This window comes from Pocillopora damicornis, chromosome 1, assembly GCF_964200805.1.
Source record: "Pocillopora damicornis chromosome 1, jaPocDami1.2, whole genome shotgun sequence".
NCBI lineage: Eukaryota > Metazoa > Cnidaria > Anthozoa > Scleractinia > Pocilloporidae > Pocillopora > Pocillopora damicornis.
The window spans coordinates 16,718,180-16,738,038 of record NC_142670.1 but is presented as its reverse complement, the minus strand read 5'-3'; the positions used below and the strand labels follow the sequence as shown (position 1 = coordinate 16,738,038).

Here is a 19,859-nt window from a genome sequence, read left to right as displayed (position 1 = left end):
CCTTTAAGATACAATGTACAAATGGCAAAATAAAATACATCTAGGTAAAAAAAAAAATGGGAACAACTTTAGCTGAAGACTATGGCACAGCAACAAGTACCAAACCAACAACAGCAGCAATAATAAATCTCCTCCATCAAGAGGGCTACAGCCTTTTCCTCGCTTTCTAAGCCATACTGAACAACTTCTGTGATACTTTCTATAACGCGTTCCTCTCAACACGATGTGGCGATATTATTGTGAAACAACGGGGTAATCGTAAAGCTGAATGAAATTAACCTCAGATAAATTACGGAGATCGCTCGACCATCCAAGGGCTGAAATCCTTACCATAGTTGCTTCGTACTTGAAATCGCTCTGGTGTTGTTCTGGGTCCTGGGTATCTATAAAGAATTCTCGGTTTTCTCCACTTCTCGATGGAAGAACGTGTCGTATCAGCAAAGCTTGAACTTTCGACACTAAGTCGGCTCGAATTCCGCCTGTCGATTTTGAATTAGATTTTAAAATCCCCTTAGATCTTTTGCTTCGAGTTTCTGAATGTCGTCTAACGACGAAATTTCCATGTTATTTTATTAAAGAACCATTTTGAAGGGAGAAATCGCATTGAAAAGTGCATTAGCACGTGAAATGTCACCAGATCAGCTGTTTGAAAGAACCGCCAGGTCAACCCCAGTCTCGTTATCATGTGTGCTCGGTTACTAATTCAATATGGCGCCGGGAACTGTAAAAAGGTCTATTGTCACGTTGATATCATTTTACCTTTTTAATGGAAACTATGTCACAGTTGTTGTTCGAAAAGTGGACACTTTGGTAAAATGGAGGCGTTCACTATTGGAAGAGTCACCAGCTATCTCATCAAAGCCTGGGGCGCTCGTGGAGGAACACATTTATATGATTATGGAGACAATCCAGGAACATATTACGGTGGAAAGGGAGCGTTTAAAGCAAGTTTAGACTGAATAGGGGGATTTTGGCCGATCTGTGACTAACATTGTTGTCAGCAGATATTTTTTTCTGCGGTTAACTGTTTTCCAGCTTGCATGGTTTATTAAAAGATTGATCATATTTACAATTCACACAACACATGAATAAATAGATGAATAAAATGAGATAAAAGAATACACTGCTGCCAGTGGTCAGTCAGTCTGACAGACCCTCTGCGCTTTTTAAAGAGCCCTGCTATGTTGACAACTTCTCTTTGGTTACGTGACATAGGTTATTTTGAAACCGTTACTCCATGAGCACTCGTTATATTCTTGCACACGTGCGACTTCTTATAAGGCTAATGACATTCACAAAATCAGCAAGAGAAGAAGAACGAGGTTTCTTCGGCAAAAAAAAATCGGTTCTTTTATTTAAGACTTTTAAATTAAGTGTAAAGTGAGATTCTGAAACCTTAATAATTTACGCCTGCAGACTGTTCCGGTTAAGAATGGTTAAACTTCAGAGTCACCCTTTTCCGTTGTTGCCTTCATTTAATTTTAAATAATGACATGTCTCATGGGCTTTAAACAGAACTTTTCAAATTCAATAATCAGAATAACCAAAAAGGTTGCAGGTGGCTGTTAAGCTTCGTACTGCCAAGAAAAAATAGAGGAGTAAAGGGAGAAAAATACATAAAAGATACATTGCATTAATCAAGAACTGGTATCTCCATGTCCTCCTTCATTTCCAACTCTCCAGGCAGATCATGAATGGAAGCGAGTGGGGGACTGTGACGGAAAATAGGATAGGATGTAAACGCACAACTCACTGCAAGCAGAGTTAGTCAGGAAAGTCAGCAAAGAAATAGCAAAAGTAGACTATCGACATGATCTGCTATAATAAATATTTAATGAGGAGAGTTTTCATTTGGCTGATAGCTCACTAAAATAGTAAATTGGTAATAGTATTTTATCGCAGAATCGAGATTTGTTATTTGTAATGAATCATCATGGATAGCTCCCCGTTTCCTCCTTTTCTTATGACAGTTTCCAACTCTTGCTATTTATTATGGTAGTGATTTCGGAGCATCGAGTTACACTGTACTTTATTTTTAACGTTGAAAAGTGTTTTTTCCATTCCCCTTTACAATGACTATAATCACATCCGCACTATTTAGATGAACTCGCTACTTTTAATCACAAAACCATACGAAAAATAAGGAGAATGCAACCTAATGCAAAACTAACTGTTTTCTTCTAAATAGGAATCCTTTTAACCTGTTATAGATATATAAAGCTCTTCACATATGTTATTTCCTTACAGTTTAATATGTTAAAAAGCCGTTATCCAGGGGAAAAGTATTTCCTTACACACGCAAACATAATATACAAGAATAGATTTTCGATATCATCACCATCAATCAGTAACAACACAATGAACTTTCACTTTCTCGTTGAATGAAATATAAGGACCTCTGACAATCAATATTAGAAAAAACCGATGAAAGAACTAAAAATTTGTTATTCTCCATCTATTTTTGGGTTCCCTCAAAGGTAAAATTTTAGTCAGGAATAATATGGAGCAGTTCAAAACACGCGTAAGCGGCCGCCAGTACCAAACTTTGAATACATTCTATCGAGTTTCTTTCTCACTGAGTCAAAATAATGATATAACTAGGTCGATTGCACATTTTATCAACCTAAACAAACCTAATAGGCAGGTAATCTTATGTGTGCGAAAAATTATATGGTTTAATTTGATAGACGTCCGTGACAGCTAGAAGATTCCGTATAAGCCACGACGCCAAACATTCTTAATGATTGGCAATGACATATTGGAGGGGTTAATCTTAAATCTTACCTCCAAATTCTGTGCGGAGAGCCTAAGTTTGATTTTAAAGATGTTAAAAGCGATTTGCTTTAATGATACTACTTCAGGCCGGCTAAGCAACATCTTTTGTGTATTTTCCAAACCTTTTCTTTCAATAATCCCATGGAAACACTTGGAGGCCATAGTATCAAACTAATAAAGTTCATTAATTCTGAGAACCTGAAGCTATTTGAGATGTGATTTTCGATTCTTACTACCACTCCAGGGAAGGTCAGTTGTCACGTCACTTGTTGAAAGCTTTAAATAGATCTGTTCTATGCTCAAATCACTGTTAAGTAACGAAGTTAAATGCAGTTCAAGTTCACTCCTTATATCAATGTCTAATAACAAATTTAAATTTTCATTTAAGACATTTTCCGCGAGGAGATAGGCCATTGATGTTTCATGACCTTCGAGCGTCCTCGAAAACTAAAAGTAGATAAAAAACAAAACAAAACAAAACAAACAAACAAACAAAATATAAAGTTTAAGTTGCTAGAAGCTCGCTAAGACATGTTATCGTAAATATTTCCTCTTAATTGTGGGGAATAATGATTTCCAGTGCAAGCGTGTGTCATTTAGCAACAGCATCTCCGATGGATCGCCCGTTCGTTTATCTGCTTCGATCAACCACGGAAAAGAGTCCCATTTTGTCCATGATCCAGCGTTTATTTGGGTGGAGGAAGTGACGACAAATGACTTCAAAGATTCCCTCGTAAAAGGGGGCCGAGGCATCGAGAGCAACTCCACTACCATCGATTGGTTTGCGTTTCAGGGTTCCCAGTCAGGAGTACATCACGGAGAGACTAGTTTTAGCATGTTTACCACTGGTTCAAAATGCAAGCAGGTTGCATTTGCTCGGGTAATCTGATTCATATATCAGCTGCGTATTGTTTGAGGACTTGAGATAGTCAATATCCATGCCAACGTATAACGGGGAGGGTCGGGTTACGGGGGGGGGGTTGTAAATCATGTGGTATTCGGAGGGAACGGAGAAGTATCCGTCTTTACCATCAGAAGTCACTTAAAATTCATTTCATTTCTTTTATTATTTTTATCATTTTCATACCGTGATGACATTCTCGTCTTCTTAACGGCAATGTTTAAGAAAATTAGCAAAAAAGTTCGGCTAAAGAGAACGATGTTGACATCATGCTGAAGTTTAGCTAGACAGTCAAACTTTCTCAACCCATTAACAGCTACTTTTATTAAAAATAGATAGAGCAAACTTGAAAAAAGGAGAGGAAGGATAAAAATAATTTACGTATAACGTTAATCTTATCGAGTTTTTTTAAACTTAGCATTTGAGCTAATTGAAAGGGCGTGCCGAAGTAACGACATCACAACTGTTCACAAAGGGGCCTTTCTCGTGGTTGCTTATCAGATTAATCATTTTCATTCAATTATAACATGTCGAGTAATGTAACTCGGGATGACAACATTTGCCATTTTTAGGCCTTTTCTTCGCTTGCTAAAGTTCACGTTACTGTGAAGCATGGTACTACAAACCAAATGAAGGTCACCATGAATGTTTGGATCGAGCACGTTTCAACAACCCAGTTTGAAGTTTGTTTGCAAGAATGGAGGAAATTTGACGGACCTCATGGCAATCTATCTGTGGTTAGTAAAAATTAGGTCCTTGTTTGCTGGAGTTAGACACTACACACAACATTCGGATGTGGAAGCAGTTTCATGAATTGAGTTGAGTTTATACTTCAACAGAATGATATATTACGACTATACTTGTTATCTTTATTCCAATTATTTATCTATTTATAATTGTTTTTCTAAATTTGATCTTAAGACCTGGATGGCGTACCAAGGTGACTATCCATCATCATGGCAAGTGAAAGTATCGTCCGAGGTCATGTTCTCTGAGAATGATGGACTAACTTTTGAAAACAATTTTGCCGTGTGCAAGGTATGGGATATATTCATTCTTATCACACGAGTTTCTATGAAAATAAAAGGAAAATTGTTCTAAAGCTTCCATTGGGGTTCATGGAGTATGTTTGATAGCGGCTTTTATACAAAAAGGCAACACGGACACGATCAAGAAAAGTAAGAGTAATTAAGAGAAAAAGTAGAAGAAGGAGAAGAAGAGAAGATAAGAAGAAGAGAGTAAAGGAATAAGGGAAAAAGAGAAGAAGAGAAGGAAAGAGGAAAAGAGGAGTGTGTGCTTGAAAGGGGAAGTTAACAACGACTCGGTACTGATTTACTGATTTACTGATAGTACTTACTACTTTAAGATTTTTATGACTTATTCCTCAGAATGTGCGCTTTCCAAGTCCATACTACTCCCCACCATTAGTACTCGCTACTGCTTTCAATTGTGACTCAAACAATGTTGACCCAGTGTGTACACAGGAACTCCTCTGGTTGGAGGTATAATATCCAATAAATTTTAAGACAGTTACATGTACCGTCACTCTAAGTGCTGGTAGAATTTCAAAATTAAATTGTGCTGGATAAGTATTTTCGTCGGATAAAGCAAGATGTGCTTTTCTTACCGCATCGGCAGACAAAAATTGCAAAGAAAAAAAACTCGTTTTCCATTATTTTCTATCGTCTTTGTTGTTTCAATTGGAGCTACACACGTGAATGATATTTATGACCTCAAATACACAAATATGGATTTCTAAGTCTGCGGAGGTATCGTTTCTAATTATCAACAGAGGGGAATTCCATTTTCTTGTAAGGTCTACGCTTAGAGTCGTATTCTTGATTTCGAAGGTCACACAGCAAGTAGAAATAGAAGCTACGCAAATCTATCGTAATTCCTCTTTTTCTCTTTGTCAACAAAAGTGGTAGAGAAATAGTTTCCTTCGTGAGCACAAAGACCCCGCTGATTTTTTTAAGGTACTTTATTTTAATTACCTATGTATTTGCTTCTCTCTTCTTCAATTATCCATCATAAGTGAACCTATTCGCCTGCTTACTCAACTTTAAATTTTCCTTTACAAGCAGGTGAGGACCTTCCACTTTCGCGTATGTATAATAGGTGACACTGGTTATGGTGGCCCGCGACACAATGTGACTGTAAATTACTTGGTCATCGGAGATAACCTCAAGTATTTAACATCTCGTTCATGACCCTAAATCAATTGATTGATTCTCCAACGAAGATCAGTCTCGTCTTTTTTTTTCTTTTTTTTTTTTTTTGTTTGCATCAACGTATATTTTTTTCTTTTAGATCTTCATCCTTGCATAGGTATAGAATGCGAGAAATTTGCTCATTGTGTGGCAATATCTCCATAGGAATACACTTGCCAATGTAACACAAGCAGCCCTTCTTTCGAAGAAAAGGTCTGTGCTTCTAATGGCAGAACATTCTCCAACTTGTGCCTTCTAAATAAAGAGATATGCAAACTTTACCATCTATCATCCAGGAAGCCGCACAGGTATCCCTAACAGTTGCCACTTCATATTCTTGATGCGAATGATGCACCGGAAAAAGACTTTCCTGCATATAGTTGATGGGAGCATAGGGACGGCTAGCTTCAATTACCAGCCGCTGTTAAGGAATATGAGCCCGCGTTCCTTTGCCTCCCCCCTCCCCCGAAGCTCCCCTTCTCGAGAGGGGTGAAGACACGAGAAAGCCTCGCAAATCGAGCCTAGAGGACGAGGGGAGCAGGGATTTTCAAACGATGAGAAATTTTAACGAAGACTGGGTGATTATTTTATGAAAATACCTCTATTTTCTCGATTTCAAACTTACCATACATTTCACTTACCAGCTTTAACATTTTCGTTGTAGGTTTTCCGTTTCAGACAGGAAGACACGAATTCCAGAACATTCCAATTTGGGCAGAGGATCAGTGTGAGACTTTTAACCTTCAGCGGCTCGTGTTCTACCCACACAGTAAAATATACGTGCAACTCACAGTTAACCATGTCAATTATTCGGATGCTTCTTTTGTTCACGAAGCTGTTGCAGCTTGGGTTGAAAGCGTTAACACAACTCAGTTTACAGCCTGTGTCACTCGAGCAGGAAGAACTACCCTGCAGACAGTTTTGCTTCGGTTGATTGGATTGCATATCAAGGTGCTCCAACAGGAGGAATTTCTGGTGAAGAACTATTTCCCACTTGGTGAACTGGGGCTATTTGTCAAACAGTTACTATTCCCAGCGTAAGCATCTTATCAAACTTTTTTTACTCTCGTTGCTTTTTCTACTCCATTGATCTAAGGATTAGCTTTGGACGCCAAAGAAGACCCACATTGCCTTATCATTAGTATGAAAATTGTTTTTTTAGAAAATAGATACGAGAAGTGGAAACTTCATTTTGTAAGAATCAGTAATACCCATTTACATTAGTGTAAGGCTAATCCCTGAGAGAAAGAAAGATAAAAATATAAATAGGAAAAGGAGAGGGAGGGAGTGGTTGATTAAAAATCTCACACCTATGTACTAGTGGCCCCCAGATTTGACATCCTATTAATGCTGCTCTTCTCACTGCTGCTTTTTACTTCTGTCTACACATTTTACATTATAAACTTAATATTTGGTCCCGTGGGAGAAAGTTAGTTTTGTTTTCCCGAGGGACCATACATTGAGTGCTTTGTTATATATTTAGACTTTCCCTAAGTGTGTCTAAGTGTGTCTTTATTGTTCAAAAGATAAAATTACATATCTTATGTTACATTAAAAAGAAAAGGATGTAAATAAGCCTAGGTGTATCTAAATAAGATAAGTATATACGTGGAAACAAATACAAAAGTCTAATACAGGAAGTACACTTTTACAAAGCTACATTGTACTTAAAAACAATTCTATTAAAAAATGTATTCTTAAAACGGTTTGTGCGAATGGCGGGCATGACAGGGGATTTATTTCTCAAATTATACCTCGTGATCTTGGTCTCAGGGAAGTAGGCTCTAAGAGGATGGCTCAGGATGGTTGAAACCTTGCGACAAATTTTGTGATCTTGCGTTTTAAGTAAGTCACCTATCACTAATTTCTTAGATATGTAACTACGTTTAAAACAACGATCTAAAAACTGCTGGGCTATAGTTAGCTCTGACTCAGAGGCCCCATGCACAGATAGAGCATAAGTAATATTAGGTAGGACAATGGAATTAAATAAAACATCTACTTCTGCTTGGCTACATCCTTCTTTGCGGAGGCATCTGATAACGTATAAACATTTATTAGCTTTACCTAACTTTTCTTTTAGGTGAGTACTGAATTTGCAGTTCGGCTGAAACGTGAGACCAAGAATGGTTATTGTACTAGTCTGAGGTATGCCAAAAATACTTTTGTAGGCCTCAGCAGTGTGACCTTTTTTATACATAACAAGCTCTTTGCATTTAGTAGAATTTGAATTCATTCTATTTTGGCTTGCCCACTGTAAAAACTGATTTATTAAGTCTACAGAGTGATCTTTATAATAATATACCGGAGCAATAATCGTACAGTCATCAGCGTATTTGAAACCAAGTGTCTCGTTTCCTAATTTAATTTCCAGATCGTTAAGAAATATATTGAACAAATAAGGTCCTGAAACACTACCCTGGGTAGTGCCCTTGTTAACTGTTTTCCAATTACAGACATGATTCCCGAAAATAACTCTTTGTTTTCTATCTCGCAAAAAACCTAACCACCAGTTTATGATATACGGGTTAAGTGGTAGACTCTTAAGTTTCTCAGCAAGGAGTTGATGGCTCACAGAGTCAAAGGCCTTACTGAAATCCATCGCGAACATCCGCACTGCTTTGCACTTGGGATCATCAAGAAACTTGCAGATCTTATTCTGTATAAGTAGCAAAGCATCTGTGCAGCTCCCTCCTTCTCTATACGCGAATTGACTATTCAACAGCTGTTCTTCTACCGGCCTTTGGGCGTGAATCTTATAGACTGCCTTTTCCAGGGCTCTTGCTATTACCGGGGTTACGTTGATCCCCGGAAGTCCCCTCTTGCCACTGGAACATCAACTTTTGGCAGTGGGTTTATACTTGCCCTTTTCCACGATCTAGGCCATTGGTGCGTAGCGAGAGACAAATTCCATAGCTTAGTAATGATTGGAGTGAAGATCTCCGCATGGTCTTTCCACACCCAATACGGAATTTGGTCAGGACCAGTTGCAGTCTTCTTTAGAGTACTCAGTGAGTTCCATACATATCGTTCACTAATTTCCGGGACTTTCACCTCAGGACCAATTTCAAGTAACGCGGGCTCAACGTAATCGCCATCCGTACACAGGTCACCGAAATACTCGTTCAAATCTTGAGCGGTCTCTCTATCCAGCGAAACGTTTGTGGACCGCCGGCGTTGAGATATCAAGTCTACGTTTTTCCACCATTCTCTGCTCCCCATTTTGCCCTCCAGAAGCATCCTTCTGTTTTCGCCAATAACCTTCAACACATTTCTATTAAGCTCTCTATGCTTATTAGTGCGTAAAACAGAGATGCGAGACTTGCTACGTAGCATGTATTTAACTAGCGGTGTCATCCAACTTGGATCACGGGACGAAAGGGAAACCGTTCGTAAAGGCATGCACCAGTTAATATTTGACAGGATCTTCAATTCTAAGATGTTCACAGCTGTTTCGATACTATCCGCCTCCAAAACATCATCCCAGCATTCTGATGCGAGGGCAAGGTAAAGAGCTTGCTTCCTATGCTCACGACAATCCCTAAATTGCACTTTCTTACGAATAGGCTTGAGTTTCTTGCCCGCTGGAACTATAAATCCAATGTGATCCGTCTTAATCAGCATCTTTATAGATAAAGCTTTTCCGAAGAGCTCTTAAAAAAATCATGTGGCAAAAACAAACGTGTTGCTGTATTCGGCGCGCGGGCAACAACTGCGCAATCGTATTCCGGTCAGGATACATTTGAATTTGATCAGGGGCACGTCACCAAGAATCAACCAATCACAGTACTCGTTAAGAAGTAAAGATAAGCGCAATTAAAAAGTAATTTAGATTTTTCTCTCCTGCTATGAAAGAAAATTCGCCTGTACCTTTTCAGGACATGGAATTTACTCAGAACTACACAAAACCGCCGATAGTTCTTCTTGCTGCAAAGCATTCCACCAGCGGACAAGACTCTGCCGCTGCTGAATGCGATGGAATAGAAAGTTGGGTAGAGGTAGGGCTATGGCCATCTCATAACGAGTGAAGAATTTCTACCGCAGATTTCTCAATTACCTTACGTTTATTATCATTATTTTGATTTTAAGTTTTTTCTTTGCAGTTTATTACCAACACAAGTTTTAGAATGTGTTTCAAAGAACTTTTCATTCAACGCTTTGATCCTCTTACCGTATCGTACGCAGTGTTGCCAGGTAGTGGAGTTTTGACAAATTTTGTAAAATAATAAAAATAACTTTGCTCTCATGTTCAAGTAATCAAAGTTTCATAGGAAGTTTTGACATCTGTGTTCATTGTTGTCGGGGGGGGGGGGCAGGAATACCCTCGCCTTTCTGCTGTTAAATTGATTTGGACTTCAGTTAGTGCATGTTTAACTACGAGTAATTTTAAAAGTGTTAACAACTGAGTTCCGTAAAGGACGAAAAAAGCTGACGTTTGGAGGGTTAGCCCTTCGTCAGAGCGATCGAAATCAATCGCTCTGACGTAGGGCTAACGCTCCAAACGTCAGATTTTTTTTTACCCTTTACGATGGTCAATGCACGTTTTTAACTCAGTAGTTAACATTAAGTTACCTGCTCTACTCTCCCACCGACGCAGCACCAGTTTCTTTAGATACTTAACCCCTTTATTCATTTAATTATGAGGTTGTCCTTTATTTTGTGCTTTTCATATGATATTTCTTCTTTGAAAAGCGATAAAAATGATTCCATCCTTGTTAAGCTTGTGTAACTTTCACAGATAAGCTCCAACCTGAAAGCTGACCTCGACCTAGTCGCCCTTTCTGGCTTTCATTTAAGTTTATCAGGGAGCAGGGATGTTTAATTAAGGCGATGATATAGCGAGCACGCAGATAACAAATCTGCAACTGATTTCCACCGCGTCACCAACGAACGGATTGTTCCTATGTAAGCAATTTAAAGGTATATCCATCTCTTAACTAGTGTTTTCTCCTGTTTAAATAGTTTAATTCGTCTAAAAGAAATAGTTAGCTGTTGTGCCTCCGCTAACGCGATTTCCGCGTAGGAGCTCAGCATCTAGTTTCAAGTCAGTGGCTTGTAAAAGTCTTTCGACGATAGCTGCACTCCTTAAAACATGAACATGTAATTCATTTTATTGGCAAAGTCTTTTAAACCAAAATATATTGAAGTTCACACGGCAACCAGGTGGAAAATTAGACATAGTTTGATGCTACTCTGCTTTACAGATTTAATGAATGTAACCGAAGAAGTTACAATTCATAGACCCAACGTCAGGAAGCAAACCACCATCGTCACGATTTAAAAGAGCGTGGGCAGAGTTTATATGCCAAGCCTCCAAACAAAGGCGTTAAAGTTGCTCAAAAACCTTTTCAGACTTTGGGGCATATTTTCGCCAAACCTAAGGATCCTGTCACGAAAGAGCAACGAACCGACGCCATTTATTCTATTCCTTGCAATGACTGTGACAACGAATACATCGGACAGACCACACGTCAATTTTGTACACGATTAAAAGAGCACCAAAAAGCGGTTTTCCTTTGCAAAAAGGAAAATTCAGCTTTATTGGAGCATACATGCCTAACTAACCATTCAATTGGGTGGGATAATTCTAAAATTATCACCACTAATCGGCGTTACCACCAGCGCCTTTGTTTAAAGGCTTGGCATATTAACTCCACCCACGCTCCTTTAAATCGTGACGATGGCGGTTTGCTTCCTGACGCCTATTTACACCTCGTCAGAAAAAAAGGCCGCAAATTAGTAATCATATAAAGGGACCTCTTGTTGCAGCGTTTAGATCACCCCTGATGAAGGTACTAGACAGGAGTGTCGAAACGTTGGGTCTATGAATTGTAACTTCTTCCGTTACATTCATTAAATCTGTAAACCAGAGTAGCATCAAACTATGTCTTTTAAACCAAATTTTTAATGCGTGTGGATATATGAAAGAAAAACAGAGGCAGCCTTCAAGTAAATCAGCACAGTCATAGTATTCATCTAATTTTACTCACTTCATTTTAGAAGACATATGTCAGGACGATTGGACGTATTACAATGGGTATTGCTATAGAAAAGTCTCGTCTTGTGACTCGTGGGAAAGCAGTCAGGAGACATGTGCTTCCCTGGACGCAAATCTTCCCAGCATACACAGCCAAGAAGAAAATGTATTTGTTCAAAGTCTACATGGTAGTACTCAATCGTGGCTGGGTCTGTCTGATAATTCCACCGAAGATTCGTTCGTTTGGAGCGATGAGACCCCTTTAGCCTTCCATTACTGGGCAGAAGGACAACCAAACAATTTGCACAACCAAGACTGTGTTCACACTCTTGGTTTCCTTAACGAGTTTACTTGGAATGACGTAAATTGTACCGACTGCCACAGATTCACTTGGAAGAAAGGTTGGTGTTAACTGGACCAAAAGCCCCTCGCTATATCCCGGTGGGTGCTTGAGTCTTAGCCCTCAATCCCTCGTAAACAAGAAAACCGGTATAAACGGGGTTACAAAGAGATCTAATGTTACCTTTTTTTGCTCGAAGGAAAGTCATATTGTGCAAACACGGTATATTTTTTAATAGATTGATCAGAATTACTTTTCGTCCAAAATATGTAAAACATGTATACTTATTGAAAATCATATATGTGAACTGCGGCTGAAGAAGCGAATATGGAGGCGACCCTCACAGTTATGAACAGAACTTAAGTAGTAGTAGAAATAAGGCCTGAAAAAAAATTCAGGTCTGTGCGGGCTGTAGAGTGCTGCACCGGTATCGGAGAGGTCATGGGTTCAAATCCCATACAGGCCTGAATTTTTCTTTTCAGACCTTATTATCACTACTACTACTACTGCTACCTAAGTAGTGTTCATAACTCCGAGGATCGCTTTCATATTCATATCTAGTTGTTGTACATAGATGCATTGCTTTTGATTAGTATCTTGCCTCCTCGTAAACATGAGGTTACTTAAACTGGAGTTACCATTATTATGATCATTGCTGTTATTATTATCTCTTTTCATTCCAGATTACAATGAGTGCCAATATTTCGCTGACTCCTGTCCAGCAGGTGCGACTTGCGTGAACAGCTATGGTTCCTTTACTTGTGTATGCCCCACTGGATATACCTTCGAAGAGGGAGACTTTCTAGGTTTGTGCTCTTTTCTGTATCAGTCGTTAAAACACTAGACTTCGCGTACTTCACTACCACTTTTTTGGGGTGCTAAGTAGGGAAGTGTTATGGGAAATGAGTCTAAGTTTTCCATCCCTCCGGAATGGTAAGATAAAGAAAAACTAAGGGCTTTGACTAGTTTTCAACTCGAGTTGTTGATGTGGCGGTTGGAATGAAATTAATAAATTTTATTTATCATACAAACTACTATGTTATACGAGGATTTCCAGCGTTGAGAAAAGCCGTGACAACACAACACTTTTTTACGTGTGTTTGATATCGCCAAGCAGCTGATGACACGTCACTCCCCTTCGCGCCACTCGCCCAGATATAAGAATGAACGACGAAGCCTTCACTGTTCTCAATCTAAGGTCGTTTGCATAGTCGGAATTTTTTCAGATTATGGCTGCTAAAACACCGAAAAATCGGTATCGCTTACAGAGAGTGACGTTCAAACTTTTCTAAAAGGGGAAATAACCAAAACATGGAAATAAAAACCGAAAGTTACGTATTCAGTCGCTTTGGAAATAGCATTTCTCGTGGCTAAGGACGAAAATCGAAAATGAAAGATTTGCCACAGGCCGATTTGGCCGTGCCTGAAGGATTTCTCTGTCAGTAAGGACCAAATTACCAACTGAGAATTTTGTGTATTGAAAACTACGCCCATCATTTGGTTTTTTATCGTTTCAACACATTTTTCATCTAAAGCTTTAGCGCCAACGCTCTTTACGATTTTTATTCAGGGACTGGCGATTCTTTTATTTTCATTCATTAATAAAGTTGACTTTTCTTGTCAAGAAAGAGCTATTGTGTTAATATGATAAACAAAATAATACATGGTTGCTTGCGGGGATGACATTTCTCTTCTCCTGTTGAACTACAGTACTCACTCATGAGTCACGTGAGCTATCGAGTTGAACACTCAAAGAGAAATTCCATATCTACGCACGCCCATGTATTATTCTCTATATCAGTTGAAGTGTATTTTGCTTCGCTTGTCGCTGTGTTTCTGTAACTTATCTAAATTGTTTCAAACAGAGGTAGACGAGTGTCAGTCCGGTTTGTTTTTTGCCATGCACACACCCAGTGTTTGAATACTCAAGGATCGTACGAATGTAGATGCTTACCTGATTATGCAGGGGATGGCATTTTTGCCTGTGCAGGTAGGAGGAAAACAAAACGAGTCCTAACAACGACTTAACAATCTACAACACGCTGCGGCTGAATTCTGTAAGTGTTAGCTCAGATATACAGAATAAGGTCAGTCGTAACTTACACTACAGTCAGTATAAGAGAGGTGTACATTCCCTAGTGAAAGGTTGGTTAAATAGTGCTTGGCATTTGACACTTTATCCTTTTAAAATATGACTAAAACTTGACATCTGATTTGCTATAATCTTCGTTTTACAGACGTGGACGAGTGCCAGTCAGGATTTCATTCCTGTCATGCACAAGCTCAGTGCGTGAACATACAAGGCTCCTACGAATGTAGATGTTTATCCGGATATTTGGGAGATGGTCGTGCCACATGTGCAGGTAATTTTGAAATAAATCATGCCAAAAAGTATCACTCTACTCTATTCTATAGCCGTCGTCACAGACAAGAAACAATGAGCTGAGAGAGCCTTTTATCAATAGATGCCCCTCTTTTAATGATAACTTCTAAAACCTGATCAGAGAGCCCGGTTATGCTGAGCGACTACTTTGGGCAAAACCACGTTCAAACTGATGGGGTGGCATTTCTTATATAAGCAATGAAATGAAAGCATCTGACTCCTTCCCAGTCATCTCCAAATCGGGGGTGCTCGAGTGGGAGGAGACAAAAAAGGAAAAACATCAACAACAACAAAACCAACACAAATCATTACCAAAAAAAGAAACAGGCAAACAAGATAACAACAAAACAGCAAAAAAAAGGTACTGACAGCTAAAAATAAAGAAAAGAAACAAACAAAGACATAGTTCATTTGAAAATGAAGGTACTCGTCCTGTTTTTATTTACGGGAAATCCAACCATGCCATATAAAACACGAGGTAAACTTTCTTTTCTTTTCCTTAAAATAAAAAGACGACAACAACACAAAAGAAAACAGCATTTCCGAGTGAAATAGGAAAGAACGCGATGGACAAAGAGAGAGAAAGGGGAAACGGGATTTTTTAATTCAATGTAGCTAGATACTATATAACATCGATTTTGTTTTGAACAGACATAAACGAGTGTCGAAAATGTTTAACTCCTATCACTATTCGCTGAATTCAATGTTCCCATTTACTGTAAGACCACATTTCAACACGCTCTTCAATTCCTGTATTCACCAGCTACCTGTCCACAAGGACGACTTCCTTCAAGTGGACTTCATTGATTTTTCTGTGCCGGTTTAGCTGCAAAAATTAATTGCTTATAGACCCTAAGCTTCACCTACTGAAATATTAACTCTACCAAATACTATTCCATTACCCTCTTTCCACATGGAACAAAAACTGCTGCTGTTCTGCCCTTGGCAACTAAGCGATGCCTATAAGGAAAAACTCCTGACACCTCGATAGAAATTCAGGTGGAATGTTAGCCAAGCTAACACAATAACTTAGCGCTGCTTCTGTTCACTGCTGTAAGAAAAGCGCACAAACACACACTCACGATAAGAAAGACACTAATTTCTCTAGCAAGATTGTTTTTGCGAGTGATTAAGTCGGGCATGTACTGATCCTTTTACAGATGTGAACGCGTGTGAAACGGGATCATATTCATGCCATTCAAACGCTCGGTGTGTTAACACAATTGGCTCATATGTCTGCATTTGTTTGTCTGGATATCAGGGGAATGGATGGCGTTATTGCAATAGAGAAGGTAGAACTAGAAAAATTCCTTTATGTCTATCTTTCTTGCTATCTGTCTATCTAACCACACGTCATCTAGACATTTAATAATATATACAATTATCTCTATGTTTGTTATTAGATAAAATACACACGCGCTTTCATTGGTTCATGAAGTTGATCAAATGTACGGCGGGATGATTTCAGTTACAGATAACAGATCTTGTAGTTCTTAACTTGTTTTAAAATGTATTTGTGAGAATCAAAACTATGAGGGGACATTTGATATTTTCTCCGATTAGCCGTCGGTGTTCGCAAATGAGCCCGCGGTCATCCCTATCCACCGACTAAGCGCATAGACTTTGACATTGTTGATTTGCACCGATAGATTTGTCTTCTCGGATTGTGTGGGCAGTTTTGGTTTACACCTTCGTGGCTGTCCTTCGGGAAAAAATTCGTACGCTCGCTAATTTCATTAAAATCATAGCAAACTATACCTCAAAAGAAAGCTTAATAACTACAGAGTATGATAAAAATATAATTTAAGCAAATTTTCTTTTAAAGAAGTGTTAAGGCATGACGATACACGCCATTTTGAATTATCTTCAGTACTCCATTTAATTAAGAAAAAATATTGACTTATGTACTCATCCTCAGATATTCGATCAGCAAAAAATAGCACGACTTTGGGGAAAGAAGCAAACCTAATTGTCGCAGAATCGAACGGGTGAGAGGGATTTCCTTCCATACTTAAACCTTAAAGTTTGACCAGTTAAAGTTTTACGAAGAGGTAAAAGGTAGCCTACCGGTAATTTTCCAAAAACCACCATAATTTTGAGCATAATTTGGCAATGATAGTAGCATAATATGCTACTTTTACTGGCACAATCCATAAGGGCCCACTAATGTTAGCTTGTACCTCCGTTTTTCTATCGTATCTTAGGGTCAGTAACACGTATCTCAGGCTAGTTTTGTCTTACTTCTACGAGTTAATTTTTGATAAGCGTGTATTTGTATTTCCTCTGACACCACCGATCGTTTGTGATAATTAGTTGGAAATCGCTACCGCAAAACCTCAAACGATAGCGCTAGTATCGATTTGTTATCGATTCTAACTTATAACAGTCTTCCTCTTGTTGAGAAAAGATGTACCATTCAAATCTTGCTTACTTTCTTGAAATCTGATAAGGGACATTGAAATCCTAGAACATATTTTGAATAGTAATTGTTTTTAATAAATCATTATTGGAAAACTGTTATAAATCGGAAAAACAAATATAAATACTGATCAGATCGCTGTTTCCACATATAATTTATCATGAAAACCCAAAAATAATTTGCGATCCAAGATTCTTAAAGAGTTGTTGTTTGTTGGCTGCAAACACCATTCTCGACCACCATCAGTATGCGCGAGGACCGTCTCAAATGGTAGGGATGCAATCGACGGCAGCTTGAACCCGTCTCCCGCTGATCTTCCAAATATGAGCCAATTCCCACTTTCCCATTTTCCCACCATTTTAATGAAGACTCAAAACAAACACATGGAAAATGGCGACCTCCGCTCCAAACAGTGATATAATATGATTACTAGATTCAGTTTGTGTCGGAAATGCCGTTATTCATAACTTTGAAGCGCAGGACATTACCGCAGAAATAGTTCCTACCCTATCTGCTAAGAAGGCGTTCTCTTTGCCGAAATAGCAGCGCAATAATTGGGAAGCTAACATTTTTAGTTCGATTCTTTGTCAATAAATGCAACCTCGGCAGATGGATTCTTCTGTAAGATATGGGGAGCCAAAAAAACTCAAAAAAAGGAATACTGAGTGAGACAATTGTGATAAGTGACCGTTTTGCAGCCTAATTAGCTATATCGCGGAGCCTATTCTTGTGTGATAAAAAATCCACGTTCAACAAACAGACGAATTTAAAAATCACAAGACTGCATCTCTTTCTAAAGCTTCTAAGAAGTAAAACTTAATTGCATGAGATGAAAACTATATGCCAAATATAAGTATAAAGGAAAAAAAAATAGTGACTGGCAAGAGACAATGAATGTATTATTTTTATTGGGAAAGTCTTAAAGTATTATCTGGATTGTTTACTTTAACACTGTACCACGCTCTCACAAGTATACCACATTTCATAAGATAATATCGTGGGTGGATATAACAATCTGGGTTAATGTATTTCCCTTCTTCTTCTTCTTTTTTTTATGAGTGTTAATAAACGAGGAAGATGAGTGCCACTGAAGATGATACGAATTAAAGGCAACGTGTATGTCTCCAATCCAAAATAGACAACAGATGATATTTGAAACAGTTTAAACGCACTTAAAAGTTAAAGAGAATGCTCTAACAAAATACTCCAGGTGGTATACCTACCTGATTAAATATAGAAACTGAATATAGAGGGAAAAAAATGTGAATGCAGTGAGGAATGTCCAAAGCCTTTGGTTCGTTCCTTCGTACTTTGTACGATCGTTGCACTAAGATATCAGGCGCACTTGAAGTAACACTTGACGTCGCACTTTTTAATAAAAAAGCTAACGCAATTTGTAATAAAACTTGACTTTCGTTGCATTTCATACTAATACTCATAGCACTCTGTGACAAAAAAGGCTGACGCATTTTGTAATAGTACTGGTCGCACTTTGTAATGTAAAAGCTGATGCCTTTTAAAATAAGAGTTCTCGCACATTGTAATAAACTTAGTATAGATGGTAAGTGGATTATAATAATAAGTAATGGTAATAGAACTGAGAGGAGCACGTATCGCGAGGCTAATTTGAAATTACGAGGACTTTTACACCCAAATTGTGCGACGCGAAGTCTGATTACCAATTCATTGGGTCATTAACAAAATTCAAGAAACTCAGTTATAAAAAATTTCTTGTAGGAGCACTTACCATTTTTATAGACACTGAATAACGGTTATCGGACCAGTTAATTCCACCCATGGCCATGTTTGTTTCAATGTGGACCTCTCCACCTGCTCACGAAAGAGCGTTTCTTCGCTTTGATCGGTTAGCATTCACTAGGTAGTTGATGGTGTAAAGTGCTTAATTTTCATTGTGGAGTTTATATGAAATAATTCATATTTGTACTGCGGTTGTAGATGAAAGTGGAAATGTGATCATCGCAGTAAATTTTCCAATTTAAGCAATTGGAAAGAAGAAGCCTGAAAAAAAAAATCAGGGCTTCAACGGGATTCGAACCCGTGACCTCCGCGATACCGGTGCGATGCTCTACCAACTGAGCTATGAAGCCACACATTGGGAGCGAGGTCAATTTATTGAGTTCATATCTTCCCGTGCAGTGAAATGATGTGGAGTTTATATGAAATAATTCATATTTGTACTGCGGTTGTAGATGAAAGTGGAAATGTGATCATCGCAGTAAATTTTAATTTTCATTGGCAGCCTAACTGTCCCAATTGGCCTGTCAGATTACAAGTGTTTTTGATCGAACGGGTAAAGTCGGACAGTTTGGAGTTGAAACAGTCGCTTAAGCCACAAATTAGGCCGGTTAATAACCCTTTAGCCTATTCGCGCAATTTGTAGTTGATACAGTTGGGATGACAATCTTAAAGCTTTATAATTAAACTCGAAGCCACGCGTATTTGCGCTCATCATTTATGTAAAATCTCCACACGTCTACGGCACGAAATATGAGTAGAAAAAATTCAAAAGGAGAAAAAAAACCTATGAATAAACTCAAAATAACGCAATTTTTTTTGAAGCATTTAAAAACGGCGAGGCTGCTTCTAAAGAGAGGACATAAATGTTGATCCATGGGACTAAATTTATACACAAAAAATTACAAATTACCTGACCTATAATTGCGTCATGAACTGTTAAAATGTTTACTAATTGCACTACACAGGGGGACTTAACGGCTGAGTTCCCTTGTCGACGAGGAGAGCGAGGCATGCGCAGGCTACAGCTGAAAGACAGCTTAAGAAGATCGCCCCAAACAGGGTGAAACACGGGCAGTGCTAGTTTTGTATGTATCCT

At 38.5% G+C, this 19,859-nt stretch overlaps 2 pseudogenes; one reads left to right on the top strand and one right to left on the bottom strand.

Annotated features, from left to right (window-relative positions):
• Positions 1-16,578, top strand: part of LOC149052365 (uncharacterized) — a 36,940-nt pseudogene extending 20,362 nt beyond the window's left edge.
• Positions 1-19,859, bottom strand: part of LOC149052354 (uncharacterized) — a 219,968-nt pseudogene that overhangs the window by 46,525 nt on the left and 153,584 nt on the right.